The sequence below is a fragment of the Carcharodon carcharias genome, chromosome X, assembly GCF_017639515.1.
Source record: "Carcharodon carcharias isolate sCarCar2 chromosome X, sCarCar2.pri, whole genome shotgun sequence".
Classification (NCBI taxonomy): Eukaryota; Metazoa; Chordata; class Chondrichthyes; order Lamniformes; family Lamnidae; genus Carcharodon; species Carcharodon carcharias.
The window spans coordinates 21,355,710-21,370,075 of NC_054507.1; the positions used below are offsets into that span (position 1 = coordinate 21,355,710).

The 14,366-nt window shown below is 44.6% G+C and overlaps 1 protein-coding gene and 1 long non-coding RNA gene across 4 annotated transcripts in view; one reads left to right on the forward strand and one right to left on the reverse strand.

The window, feature by feature from the left end:
• LOC121273314 overlaps positions 1-11,405 on the forward strand; it is a 97,895-nt gene extending 86,490 nt beyond the window's left edge. The window contains exon 3 of the long non-coding RNA XR_005941973.1: positions 10,450-11,405. This is a non-coding gene — a long non-coding RNA (uncharacterized LOC121273314). The remainder of the gene's footprint in view (positions 1-10,449) is intronic.
• Positions 1-14,366, reverse strand: part of LOC121273312 (tensin-2-like) — a 242,753-nt gene that overhangs the window by 107,054 nt on the left and 121,333 nt on the right. The window lies entirely within an intron of this gene.

The following is a 14,366-nucleotide window of genomic DNA, read 5'->3' on the forward strand; positions in this document are numbered from 1 at the left end:
TATAACTTAAATCAGTCATTTTGTACAGTTGTAAAGCTGTATGCGGTGCACTTTCGGATAGGTCAGCTGTTCTGCATTTGTAGGTGGTGTAGTGGGGTCCCCAGCAATGTTGGGGGAGAGGATTGAGCTGGGGAACTGGTCGGCCCCTCCTTGCAGAGAGCAGTGTCTTCGACAAGCTGAGGGGCGGAGCCAGATGTCATGAGGCAAGGGAGAAATCAGCAAGGGCTGATCCAGGACTTGTGAGTGGCGATGTGGCAGGAGCCTAGGGCAGCTTGAAGCCCCCGAGGGTAGGTAAGGAGCCAGAAAGGGAATTAGATACCTCGTCAGTCTCACTGGCAGCACCCTGAGTCTGAGGAGCCTCATGAGCGAACAGGAGTGCAACCAGGAGCTAGGCAGAACAAGCCTGCTGAGTGACTACATTGAGGAGTCAAGACCCTGAATCGGACAGAGATCTGGAGCATCAGCAGTGAATGTTCTCTCTAAATAGTTTGTTTCTTGGAGTTACGCTTTCCCTTCAGTTTGATACCGCTTTGAAGCCAATGTAATAAGCGAACACTTTTTTATAAACTTCGTGGAGTCTGTGTGCTTAAATCACAGTTACCATGAGCTATACTGGGAGTGTGGCACTGGTCTGCTGTGCCTTTTTATCTGCTTAAACCCTAATAGTACTGCTGGCTCTTCCAACTTGCCTCCAAGAGTTAAGTGAGTAGGCTGTGCCCTACAGAGAGAGGGTCCACACTAAAGCAAGCTGTGTAGATTTCTCAATGGCTCGGTTTGGGAACATGGATTTCCCCATATGTCCAACAGTTAGTTGACCAAAAAGAAAAACACCATCCGGCAGTGCATTGAGCTACAAAGTGGTGGGGAGAAAAGAAAAAGGCTTGCATTTGTCTAACACCTTCCACAACCACCAAATGTCCCAAAGCTCTTTACAGCCACTGAAGTACTTACAGAAGTACAGTGTTGTAGGAAATGCTGCAGCCAATTTACACACAGCAAACTCCCACAAACAGCAATGTGATAATGATGCAGATAATTTGTTTTAATGATGTTGATTGAGGGAGAAATATAGGCCAAGGGAAAACCCTTATTCAAAATAGTGCCATGGGATTTTTTACGTCCACCAGAGAGGACAGACAAGGCCTCAGTTTAAGGTCTCATCTGAAAGGCAGCACCTCTGACAGTGCGGCATTCCCTCATTGCTGCACTGAGGAGTATCAGCCTACATTATTATTCTCAAGTCCTGGAGCAGGACTTAAACCCACAATCTTCTAACTCAGAGGCGAGAGTGCTACCCGCTGAGCCACGGCTGACAACATGACCACTACCACATAGAAGGACAAGGGCAGTAGACACATGGGAACACCACCACCTGCAAGTTCCCCTCCAAGCTACACACCATCCCGACTTGGAAATATATCGCCGTTCCTTCACTGTCACTAGGTCAAAATCCTGGAACTCCCTCCCTAACAGCACTGTGGGTGTACCTACACCACATGGACTGCAATGGTTCAATAAGGCGGCTCACCACCACTTTCTCAAGGGCAATTAGTGATGGGCAATAAATGCTGACCTAACCAGTGAAGCCCACATCCTCTGAATGAATAAAAAAAAGCCCATAAACTACTTGGTGAAATCAAGTAGTCTAACTGTTCATATTGCCAAGCAATCAAGAATTGTGTGAACATAAGCATTTTCAATAATTGATCTTTTACGATTTCCTCCATCTCGTTAGTAAAGCCTGGTTGAAAAATTTTTCAGAACTATCATTTTAAGTATATTTGCCCTGCTCTAATCTCAGCTATGTCTGGTGGCTGCTTGCACCTGGTATCATTACTCCAGAAGCTAGCCTTAATTGCTGTTTATCTGTGCATCGCGCTGTACATATTTTATGTCTCCTTGCCTTTGACTCACCCTTTTTTTTCTTGGCTTGACTGGTATTTCTCATATCCCGTCCGTCATCTGATCAGCTCGCTGCTTAATGTTGTCACCAGAGGAAAGAACGAGGAGATTTGAATCTTGCCAGCGGAGGCCAGTTGGTGGGTGCAGATCCCTCTCCACCCAGTGACACGACTGCAGGTTAGGAACACCTGCTAGGTACTAAGACTGGCTGCCTGTGGCTCTGGTCTCTGGTGCTGTTTACACAAGCTCAGCTGCAGACAGCTTTCGCCCACTGAGTCACTGATACAGGCGCAGGCTGGGAAAGATAATTGGTCTTGTTCTGATGAAGAGTCATGTTAGACTCAAAATGTTTCTCTCTCCACAGATGTTGCCAGAGCGGCTGAGTTTTTCCCGCACTTTGTTTTTATTTCAGATTTCCAGCATCTACAGTATTTTGCTTCTGATTAAGATAATTGGTCTGTTCGCCCGTGGCTGTTGTCGAGGTGTTTTTGGGTCCAGCTGACTGAAGGCCCTGCATTGCGATAGATTGATGTACTCATTCAGTGCTCGGACTGAGGAGCAATCTGGCAAAGCTTTTGGACACAAGGGCAGATTTTACCCATCTTAAAACCCAACAGGCAATTAACACTAGAGCAGAAACAACAACTTGCCTTTATATAACCTAAGTCAATGTGCCAAGATGCTTTATAGGAGCACAGTCAGACAGAAATGGCTTACTTACAATACTACTGGATCTCTCAAGACACTGTTCTCACTAAGCGATCCCACAACCAGCGGATCAGATCTAGGCTCCGCAGTCCTGCCACACCCAGTTGTGAATGGTGGTAGACAATTAAAGAACTCACTGGAAGAGGAGGCTCCACAAATATCCCCATACTCAATGATGGAGGAGCCCAGCACAGCAGTGCAAAAGATAAGGCTGAAGCATTTGCTACAACCTTCAGCCAGAAGTGCCGAGTTGCTGATCCATCTCGGCCTCCTCTGGAGGTCTCCAGTATCACAGATGCCAGTCTTCAACCTATTCGATTCACTCCACATGATATCAAGAAATGGCTGAAGGCACTGGATACTACAAAGGCTATGGGCCCTGACAATATTCTGGCAATAGTACTGAAGACTTGTGCTCCAGAACTTGCCACACCTCTAGCCAAACTGTTCCAATACAGCTACAACACTGGCATCTACCCAGCTATGTGGAAAATTTCCCAGGAATGTCCTGTACACAAAAAGCAGGACAAATCCAACCCGGCCAATTACCGCCTCATCAGTCTACTCTCAATCATCAGTAAAGTAATGGAAGGGGTCATCAACAATGCTATCAAGCGGCAGTTGCTCAGCAATAACCTACTCACTGATGCCCAATTTGGGTTCCGCCAGGGCCATTCAGCTCCTGACCTCATTATAACCTTGGTTCAAATATGGACAAAAAGAGCTGAACTCCCAAGCTGAGCTGAATGACTGCTCTTGACATCAAGGCAGCATTTGACCAAGTGTGGCATCAAGGAGCCCTAGCAAAACTGGAGTCAATGGCAATCGGGGGGAAAACTCTCCGCTGGTTGGAGTCATACCTAGCACAAAGGAAGATGGTTGTGGTTGGTGAAGGTCAGTCATCTCAGCTCCAGGACATCACTGCAGGAGTTCCTTAGGGTAGTGTCCTCAGCCCAACCATCTTCAGCTGCTTCATCAATGATCTTCCCTCCATCATAAGGTCAGAAGTGGGGATGTTCGCCGCTGGTTGCACAATGTTCAGCATCATTTGTGACTCCTCTGATACTGAAGCTGTCCATATCCAAATGCAGCAAGACCTGAATAATATCCAGGCTTGGGGTGACAAGTGGCGATTAACATTCGCACCACACAAGTGCCAGGCAATGACCATCTCCAACAAGAGAGAATCTAACCATTGCCCCTTGACATTCAATGGCATTACCATCACTGAATCCCCCACTATCAACATCCTCGGGGTTACCATTGGCCAGAAACTGAACTGGACTAGCCATATAAATACTATGGCTTCAAGAGCAGGTCAGAGGCTAGGAATCATGCGACAAGTAACTCACCTCCTGACTTTCCAAAGCCTGTCCACCATCTACAAGGCACAAATCAAGAGTGTGATGGAATACTCTCCAGTTGCCTGGATGTGTGCAGCTCCCACAACACTCGAGAAGCTTGACACTGTCCAAGACAAAGCAGCCTTCTTGATTGGCACCCCATCCACAAACATTCACTCCCTCCACCACCGACACACAGTAGCAGCAGTGTGTACCATCTACAAGACACACTGCAGGAATTTACCAAGGCTCCTTAGGTAGCACCTTCCAAACCCTTGGCCACTACCATCTAGAAGGACAAGGGCAACAGATAGATGAGAATATCATCACCTGGAAGTTCCCCTCTAAGTCACTCACCATCCTGACTTGGAAATATATCACCATTCCTTCATTGTTGCTGGGTCAAAATCCTAGAACTCCCTCCCAAACAGCACAGATGTACCTATACCACATGGGCTGCAGTGGTTCAAGAAGACAGCTCACCACCACCTTCTCAAGGGCAACTAGGGATGGGCAATAAATGCTGGCCCAGCCAGCAAAGCCCACATCCCGTGACTGAATAAAAGGTAGCTGTTCACAACAACATTTATTTACATAGTACCTTCCATGCAATGAAATGCCCCAAGGCATTTCACCGGAGCATTATAGAGCAAAATTTGACATCAAACCACATAAGGACATATTAGATCAAATGACCAAAAGCTGGGTCAAAGAGCTAGGCCTTAAGGAGTGTCTTAAAGGAGGAAGGAGAGGTAGAGAGGCGGAGAGGTTTAGGGAGGGAATTCCAGAGCTTGGGGCCCAGGCAACTGAAGGCACAACCACCAATGGTGGAGTGATTAGAATCGGGGATGCTCAAGAGGCCAGAATGAGAGGAGCACAGATATCTCGGAGGGTTGTGGGGCTGGGGCAGATTACAGAGATAGGGAGGGGTGAGGCCATGGAGGAACTTGAAAACAAGGATGAGAATTTTGAACTCAAAATATTGCTTGACTGGGAGCCAATGTAGGTCAGCGTGCACAGGGGTGATGGGGGAGTATATTCAAGACTGAGATTGATAGATTTTTGGATACTAAGGGACTTAATGGGTTTGTGGATAGTGTGGTAAGGTAAGGTTGAGGTAGGAGATCAACTGTGATCATGCTGAATAGCAGAGCAGGCTCAAGGGGCCGAATGGCATTCTCCTGCTCCTATTTCTTATGTTCTTAAAAGTTTTGAGTAGCATTCAAAGACACAATGTGCAAACCAATTCCATCGAGCAGGGATCAGGTGATGGGGACACAATGGGGTGAAAGTTCACATTCAAGGTTACTGATCTAGAGTTGCATCATTGTGGGGTAGGGGAGGAGGAGCAGGCGGTGCTGAGGTCAAGTTGTCCCCTCTGGGGAAAAGTGGAAGTTGAAGGAGCATTGGCGCATTTTATTACATTAAAAGGTATTATAAATGCAAGTATTGATGCTCACCCAGCATGCACAGTGGACACTCTGTTAACTGCACTCCTGTTATCCACTGGCTCGATTATTCACCAGGATTTTCACATCCAACCTAAAGACCCTTGGGAGCTGCAACAGCCACAATTTCTAAAAAAAGGACCTTGCTGAGATTTTTTTTTCACAGCAAGAAGTTCATTTAAAATCTCCGCAGTAGGAAAACATGAAGATTCCTGAGTTTCTGCCAATTTCCATTATGCAAAAGAAGGCCAAGATCAGTGACATGCAGCAGAATACACTCCCCGCTCACACACCCCCTTGCCGGCCACTCTCCCCTCAGCCCCCACATTTAAGAGGCTTGACACTATCCAGGACAAAACAGCCCGCGTGATTGGCACCCCATCCACCACCTTAAACATTCACTCCCTCCAGCAGCAACTCACCAAGGCTCCTTCGACAGCACCTTCCAAACCCACGACCTCCATCATCTAGAAGGACAAGGGTAGCAGACACATGGGAACACCACCACCTGGAAGTTCCCTTCCAAGCCACTCACCATCCTGACTTGGAAATATATCGGCTGTTCCTTCACTGTCACTTGGTCAAAATCCTGGAACTCCCTCCCTAACAGCACTGTGGGTGTGCCTACACCACATGGACCGCAGCGGTTCAAGAAGACAGCTCATCACCAGCTTCTCAAGGGCAACTACGGATGGGCAATAAATGCTGGCCTTGCATCCCATGAAAGAATGAGAAACCACCCAGTTTCCCTATCCCAGTCACACCTGCTCACTCCCTCCCCACTGATCCTTGAGTATCACATATATATTTTTGCCTTAACCTAATAACACAGCATTTTCATTTCTCCATATTAATATTTTTGGGTGAATTCTTTTGTAAACCAAAGCTGACGGATAGCAGATCCAGGAAATGACTTTTTCTCCCAGTGTCAGCGCCAAGTAATGCCAGTTTGGTACAGCTATCACCCCCCATTTCATTGTGACCTTCAAAAAATAAAGAACACTTTGAACTTTGCCCAGTCCTTCAATCCTCACTGCAAAATATTGCCAATTGGATGTCAGTTTGTCACGTGTTGTTTTGCCTTGGGCTCTGACTCAGAAGAAACTAGGTTAAGACTAGATTCCTGACCATCAGTGGAAAGAGAATTTTAACCTCTGGGATTGGGCTGGAATTAATTTGGATCTAGGTAGCCAAGGTGAAAGAATGGGTAAAAAACTACCTTGTTTCCAATCACTTCTTCCCAATCCTGGACCTTCAATGAAGCCTACCATTGTTAGACAAATTAAACACTTGTCCCCTTCGTCTTTCTCAGTGATGCATGCTGAGTAGCAGATTATGGGTAGTCTGATTCATTGATACTGTGGTCAAGTTTACAGCACAGCATTCAATGACTGAAAGACTTTTGTCAAGTGTACTGTAACATGATTGTCATAATAAAGTTTGGGACCTGATGAACGATCTGAAAATTAGAAGTGCAGATTGTAGCAGTCATGCACCAGCTTTACAAAACCCTCGTTAGTCCACAAGTGGAGTATTGTGAGCAATTCTGGGCCCCACACCTTAGGAAGGGTATATTGGCCTTGGAGGGAGTGCATTGTAGATTCACCAGAATGATACCTGGACTCCAAAGGTTAAATTACAAGGAGAGATTACACAAACTCGGAGTGTGTTCCCTGCAATTTAGAAAATCATGGAGTGATTTGATCGAAGTTTTCAAGGTATTGAGGGGAATTGATAGGTTAGATGGAGAGAAACTATTTCCACTGGTTGGGGAGAGGATGAGGGAACACAGTTTAAGAATTAATGCCATTCAGGAGTGAAATTAGGAAAATACTTCTTCAAGCAAAGGATGAAAAGCAAAAACAAAAATAAAAATACTTGGAAAAACTCAGCAGGTCTGACAGCATCTGTGGAGAGGAACACAGTTATGACTCTTCAACAGAACTAAGGAAAAATAGAAGAGAGGTGAAATATAAGCTGGTTTAAGGGGGGGGGGTGGGACAAGTAGAGCTGGATAGAGGGCCAGTGATAGGTGGAGATTGCCAAAAGATATCACAGACAAAAGGACAAAGAGATGTTGAAGGATGAAAAGGATTTTTTACCCATGTAAACCCCCACCTGCTCCCAATCCCACCCACTTTCTCATGATAAAATTGCCCCCATGATGTTTATCCTGTTTACTGAGCCCTTGCTTTATCCATTTATGCTTACAGTGTACTGTGTATTCAATTTCTCATGTAACTTGTTTGATTTCTCTCTGCTTATATTTGTCGAGGTTTTCCAAGAATTACTGAACGTTCATTTGTTCCTTCCAAAGATTTTTTTAAAAAAGCAGAGATTTTATGTACAGTTTTAAACTGACCTCATGCCTTACTCGTCTCCAAGAATGAAACTCCTCTGTAAGGCATATTGCAGAACTGAAGGAGCGCCTTATATTACAGCTCTTATTTCATCAATTTATGATCACTGCTGGCTGCAAAAACATCTCGTCACTGGTTCTATAATTCCAAAGGAAAGCCATGTAAAAGACCCACAAAGACCCCAACTTAAAAATCACTTGTCAGACCTGAAGTAACAACATTGTGGTTTGCTGCAGAATTATAGTGGAACTCACTTGCAGTGAACTCTTAAGTATTGGGAAACTTGATTTTGAGTGAAAAATGCCTGGGCCTCGATCCAATTGCCACAGGAATAGACAGATACTCTGTATAGTTCCAACAAATGTAATATCCACTTAAGAGTAAAAATCTGAGTACTTATTTCCCTTGTTTTCCCACAAAGAGCAGTGGAATTTCAGAACATTTGACGGAACGCAGCAGAGTGTTCCATCTGGGCAGGAAGAAACAGAAATAGCGCTGATTGTTCCATCTCTTTCAAGGGTGCTGCCAGCCAATTGTGGAACAACGCTAACAACAATATTGAATAAAGCCTGCCAAACCATCAAAGCACCAACCAATACAGAGACATCGAGCCTACAGCACAGAAACGGGCATTCAGCCCAAGTGGTGTATTTATGTACCACATGAGTCTCCTCGCACCCTGTCTTTATCTAGCTGGTAGCACTCTCACTTCTGAATCACAAAATTCTGAGTTCAAGTCCACACCAGAGGTTTGAGCACAAAAATCAAGGCTGACACTTTAGTGCAGTACTGAGGGAGTCCTGCACTGTCAGAGCTGCTGTCTTTTAGATGAGCCATTAAACCAAGGCCTGCTTGGTTGGATGTAAAAGGTCCCATGGTACTATTTCAAAGATGCACAGGGGAGTTCTCCCCAGTGTCCTAGTCAATATTTATCCTTCAATCATCATTTAAAAAAAAAAATTGGATTACCTGGTCATTGTCACATTGCTGTTTATGGAAGCTTACTGTGCAGAAATTAGCTGCCATGTTTCCCACATTATAACAGTGACTACACTTTAAAAGTACTTCATTGGCTGTCAAAGGCTTTGAAACATCCGGTGGTGGTGAAAAGCGCTATATAAATGCATGTCTTTTCTCCTCCCTTAAATGCATCTAATGCTATTTGCCTTAACTTGTGGTACTGAGTTCTCTTGGGCAGGAGTTTTAGGTTGGCGTGCGGGTGCGATCAGTGGGCCCGGGAGCAGCCGGGGAACACACCGTTGCCTGCGATCGGCTCCCGACTGCGATTTCACACCGGCTGGCCAATTAACGGCCAGCCCGCATGAAATGCGCGTTGAAATGCTCGGCGCCGCTGAGGTGGGGGTGGGAGGAGGGTGGGCACTGACGTAAACGTGGGCGAGTGCTGAATTAAAGCTCCCTGAAGGCAGAGGGTGCTGAAGACTTCAAAACAATTAAATAAAGATTTTAAAATCCGGAAAAAAATCGTTCAAGCATCAGAATCAGTCACCTGAACATATACATGATGAAAATTCTGTCCCTACGTTGTTATTTAATAACGGAAACCTCATCCCGCCCTTGGATGAGGTTTCATCAAAAATGCAAAGTCCGCCTGGCAGATCCACCTGTCCGGACATAAGGTTGGATGGACCATGAAAAATTGGGCGCAAATTGGAACTTTAACCAATCTTATCTTCTTAATTGTCGGCGGGCGCGCTTCCGACACTCGAGCACGCCTGCCGACTGAAATATCGCGCGAGCGTGGGATGATGTCAGGAAGCCCGCCCAATGTCATTTCGCTTGATTTCACGTCTGATCGGGTCGGGCGCGCGCCCGAATGCCAACCTAAAAAATCTGCCCATATTCGTAACACTCTTTGGGTAAAGAAGTTTCTCCTGAATTACTTGTTGAGTTTTCTAGTGACAAGCTTATATTTATGGCCCCTAGTTCTGGTCTCCCCTACAATTGAAAACATCTCAGACTCTCTATCAAGTCACCTCTCAGCCTTCTCTTTTCTAGAGAAAATAGTCCCAGCCTGTTCAGCCTTTCCTGATGGAGATAACCATTCAACTCTTATTATTCATGTGAATCTTTTTTGCACTTTCTCCAGCTCCTTGTTATCCTTTTTATAAGATGGAGCTCAGAACTACGCACAGCACAATACTCCAAATCTGGGCAAACCAAAGTTTGATTCAAGTTTAACATAAGTTCTCTGCTTTTAAATGCTATTCCTTTAGAAAAGAGCAGTGTGTGATTTTCTTTTTATGGCTGTAGAAACCTGTGTTGCTATTTATAGTAATTTGTACATCGATACCTCCAGATCCCTTTGCTTCTTTACCCCATTCAGGTTCTTATTATCTAAACCAGTAAGCGACATCCTTCCTACCAAAATGTAACAACTTCCGTGTATCAATTTGCTATTTACTTATTAGCTCATTTGCTATTTACACACCTATTCTGCAAGTTTATTAATGTTGTCTTGTATCTTGTCTCGGTTTTCCTCTGCATTAACTATACCTCCCAGTTTAGTGTCACGTGCAACTTTTGAAATTGTACATTCAATTTCCGAGTTTAAATCACTCATGTGAACCACAATGGTCCCAGCACTGATGACTTTGGAACACCACTTCCCATCCTTCGCCAGTCTGTCTAGCTATCCTTAACCCCTACTCTCTGTTTTCTGTTTTGCAGCCAGCTTGCGAGCCATCCTGCTCCCTGTCTTCCTGGACTCCACAGGTTTTGATCTGAGTGAGGAGTCAACTATGCTGTACCTTCTTGAAAGCCTTTTGGAAAATCCAACTATATCACATCTACTGCGTTATATCCAGTAGCAAACTACCAAACTCACCAATGGCACTTGATGCCAACTTCAGAGAGAGCCAGCAGCTAGTAAGAGAGTCACAAAGTCAACAAGAGACCAGCACAACATCACCAACAGACCTAGAGAACTGCTGTCCCAACAAAGGCCAAGGGAGCCACCAAAGGGGCCTCAGCAAACAAACGTTGGTGGCGGGGGTGGTGTGTACCAAAGAGCTCAACAAAAAACCGACTAGAGATCCATCAAGAATCTCACCAAGCCAACAAGGGAGCCACAAAAAGCTTTACAACCCAACAAGAAACCAAAACAATACCTGCCCTTCAAATGGTTTTTTTGTCAAGTCCCAGTTTTGTTTTGGTCAAATCTACATTCAACTTTCTCAAAAGCATCGAAGATTGCAGCCAATTTATCAATGTGTCCACCCACTGAAGAAGCAACTGGTTGAAAACGATGAACCCCTTGATTCCTGGAAGATGAACACCTTTAGTGATCACATTCTTTTATCTAAAATAGTTTATTTCAAAAGCCAGAAAAAAAACTAAATAAAATTTGCATTCCGAGTAGTGTGGTGACAAGACATTTTATATCAACTGATGTTATCTAGTCCAAGCTATTGGGGCAAGGCACATTGCTTTCTTCAGGTAACATGAACAGGCAGTTTGCCACAAGGCACTGGGTTACTAAAGAGTAGGTTTCAGCACATTGGCACAATATTGTAAATCAAAGTATGACCTAAAGCCAAACAGACATCTGAGAGTGATTACAAGGCTGTAATCGAATCAGGGGGTTCGGATGATATCATAAACCGCAAGAGTGAGGTCCTGCAGTTTATAACTAACATCTGACCCAGGAGACTAGAATCACAGCCATGAAATCACTTCCTATTTTGCTCATGTTTTACAATGTAGAATTTACAGAGATAGTTTTATTCCACATTTGGACCCTCCTGTCCCTCCAAGCAGGTGTGATGGTGTAAACTGTTGGCTGGTGCTCTGCATGTTGTTGATATCCACACCCAGGGATCCTAATGGAATTGTTTCACCATGCAGCAACTGTTGTCAATAATACAAATACAAGCGGTAATTATGAGGAATTGTGCAGACAGCCATTATCCAAATATATGAATTAGGAGCAGGATTAGGCCATTCGGCCCCTCAAGTCTGCTCTGCCATTTGATAAGATCATGGTTGATCTGATTTGTGGCCTTAACTCCACTTTTTTGCCTACCCCCATACTCTTTGACTCCCTTGTCAACCAAGAATCTACCTATCTCAGCCTTGAAAATATTTAATGACCCTACCTCCACTGCTCTTTGGGGAAGAGAATTCCACAGACTAACGACCCTCTGAAAGAAAAAAATTCTCATTTCCGTCTTAAATGGGAGACCCCTTATTTTTAAACTGTGTCCCCTAGTTCTAGTCTCATTCATAAGGGGGAACATCTTCTCAGCATTTTAATTTTATTTTCTTATTGAGAAGTTGAGCTAGAGGGCACAGTCAGCAGTCCAGGACACCGCAAAGTTAAAATCTGTAAGAGACACCATGAGATGAGCCAACCTGTATAACCCCCACACTCAGCCAGGTAGGTCTTCGTTGGTACCTGAGCAGTAAGGTGCCAGAGAATGCCTGCCAACTTGTCCAACATTTACCCCATTGAAATGAGCATCAGGCTGACTCTGTATGAAATGGGTCAGCTGCTGCGCCTTTTCACTGCCCACACAGGGAGATGAACATTTTATCCCTGTATGTTTTGCACAATGCTCTCAACATGCCTCATGAAAGGATATTACCTTATCAGTGTGCACCATAAATATTCTTACAGATACCAATTCAATTGGCAGGTGCAACAGGACACTAACTGAGCCAAGTTCCAAAAATACCCACTCTTGGACATTATCAACCAATCTGCCCCCACCCACCTCCAGCCATGTAAAATATTAAATGCAGTAATAATGTTGCAAAAAATACCAGCAGAATAAACAGAATATGATGCTGTGGGGCTCTGAAGGATGGTTCTGCAGTTGAGTATTATGTATGGGGTGCACAAATCCCTCCTGAATTTGTTGCTTGGGAGTTTAAGGGTCACCTTTACTAGTATGATATAAATCACAAGACTTCCTCCATTTTCACCATCCTTTAGCCCCTTAGAAATGTTTCACTAATATCAACATAAAAGGTTTGAGGTTACGTTGCATTATAGACATCCAAAGTCCATTTTCAATCTGGCTTGAATAGCAGGTCTGATTTAGTAGGTGGTGGGAAGTTGGCTGCTTGTTTAGCTTCTTCACACAAGCTGTTATTCCCATTCAGGCTGAGCTCACAAACCCCAGTATTGCTTTTCCTTAGCAGTGTTGCTATGTAGCAGCTGAGGTCAGTGTGACGTCTGCTGTGTATCTTCTCATTCCCCCACCCATATTTCCCCTAGCATTTTCCCAAGCTGAGCTTATTGAACGCCCAAGACCTTCAGCATTGCCTTTCAGTAGTGGAAATAGAGGCTTATAAGAAATTAACTGCACCCTTGGCATTCGTCCACAGCCACTTTTGACATGTTCTGCTGCAACTGAACATCTGCCGGCCATTCCGACACAAAGTGGGAGGAAGGGCTAACCCTCTGAACAATCACAGCAAATTCTTCCTCTTTCAAGTCCAAAACACTGCAAAACATCAAAAATGCCAAGGATGCTTTGCTTCTGTCAGCTGAAGGGAACAGGGTTCAAAGTTCACCTTGGACGGGTACACAAAATGAGCGGTATGGCATGGGCCATCTGTCAAACTCCCCAGCCTGATTTCCAAGTCTGTTGACTTCAAAAGAACAAATGTCAAGCAGGAAGTATAATGAGCGGCCCAGGCAAATCTGCCCATTTAGCACCCTGCCCAAGATGAACTTTGACCCCACCCTACAGTCTCCTCAAGCTTTCTGCAGATGTCGTTAGCTTCTTAGCATTACTGAGCAAGGAACAGTTTGCCTACCTAGACATTCAGGTACTCAGCCCTTTGGTAACTTCAGGGAAACTATGATCATTGCTAATAAATCATTAATTAGTGCTTTTTTTTTAAAGTGATGTAAAGGGCCAAGTCCCACAGACAAAGTGAAAAAAGAGAAGATAAGAGAACTGAAGATGTAAAGCCAAGCAGTCCCAAGGGTGGACTGAACATTGGAGGAGAAATGGAAGACTCACCTGCACTTAACTGTTTATTAAGGATGGGCATATCATATCATACCAAACAAACAATTTTCCTCACAATTTCCTTTGGTTCCAACTGCAAATGTTGAAGAACTTGCACTTGGAACCCTCAATGGAGGTAACTTTCCTTCCCCATTACCATCTGGCACTAATCTGATGGAGTGGATTGCCCACTTGTTATCTAACACGGCTGTTTTCATCCCATTGATTGCAATGGAATGAAAATCAGGTGGGTTCTACAACAAGTACAGGTGACTTGGCTGGCTCGGGCATGTTTGCAGGATGGAAGGTAGGTGCATACCCAAGGGATTTGCTGTAAAAAAAAGCATGGTAGACGGAGCCAAACAAACAGCAGGACACTCAACGCTCTGCCTCAAGGATGTGTGCATGTGTGACGGGAAGGCCCAAAACATTGATTTTCTCACTGACTGACAACAGAGGAAAATGACGACATCACCTGTGAGCCGACGTGCATTACCGTGACAATCAGTGGCTACAGCAATTTGGCAACAGGCGCCAACACTGAAAACAACAACGATACCTGATAACCATTTCATATGCGGATTGGTCTCTTCAGCTATCAACTAAAGTGCACCGTATGTAGCT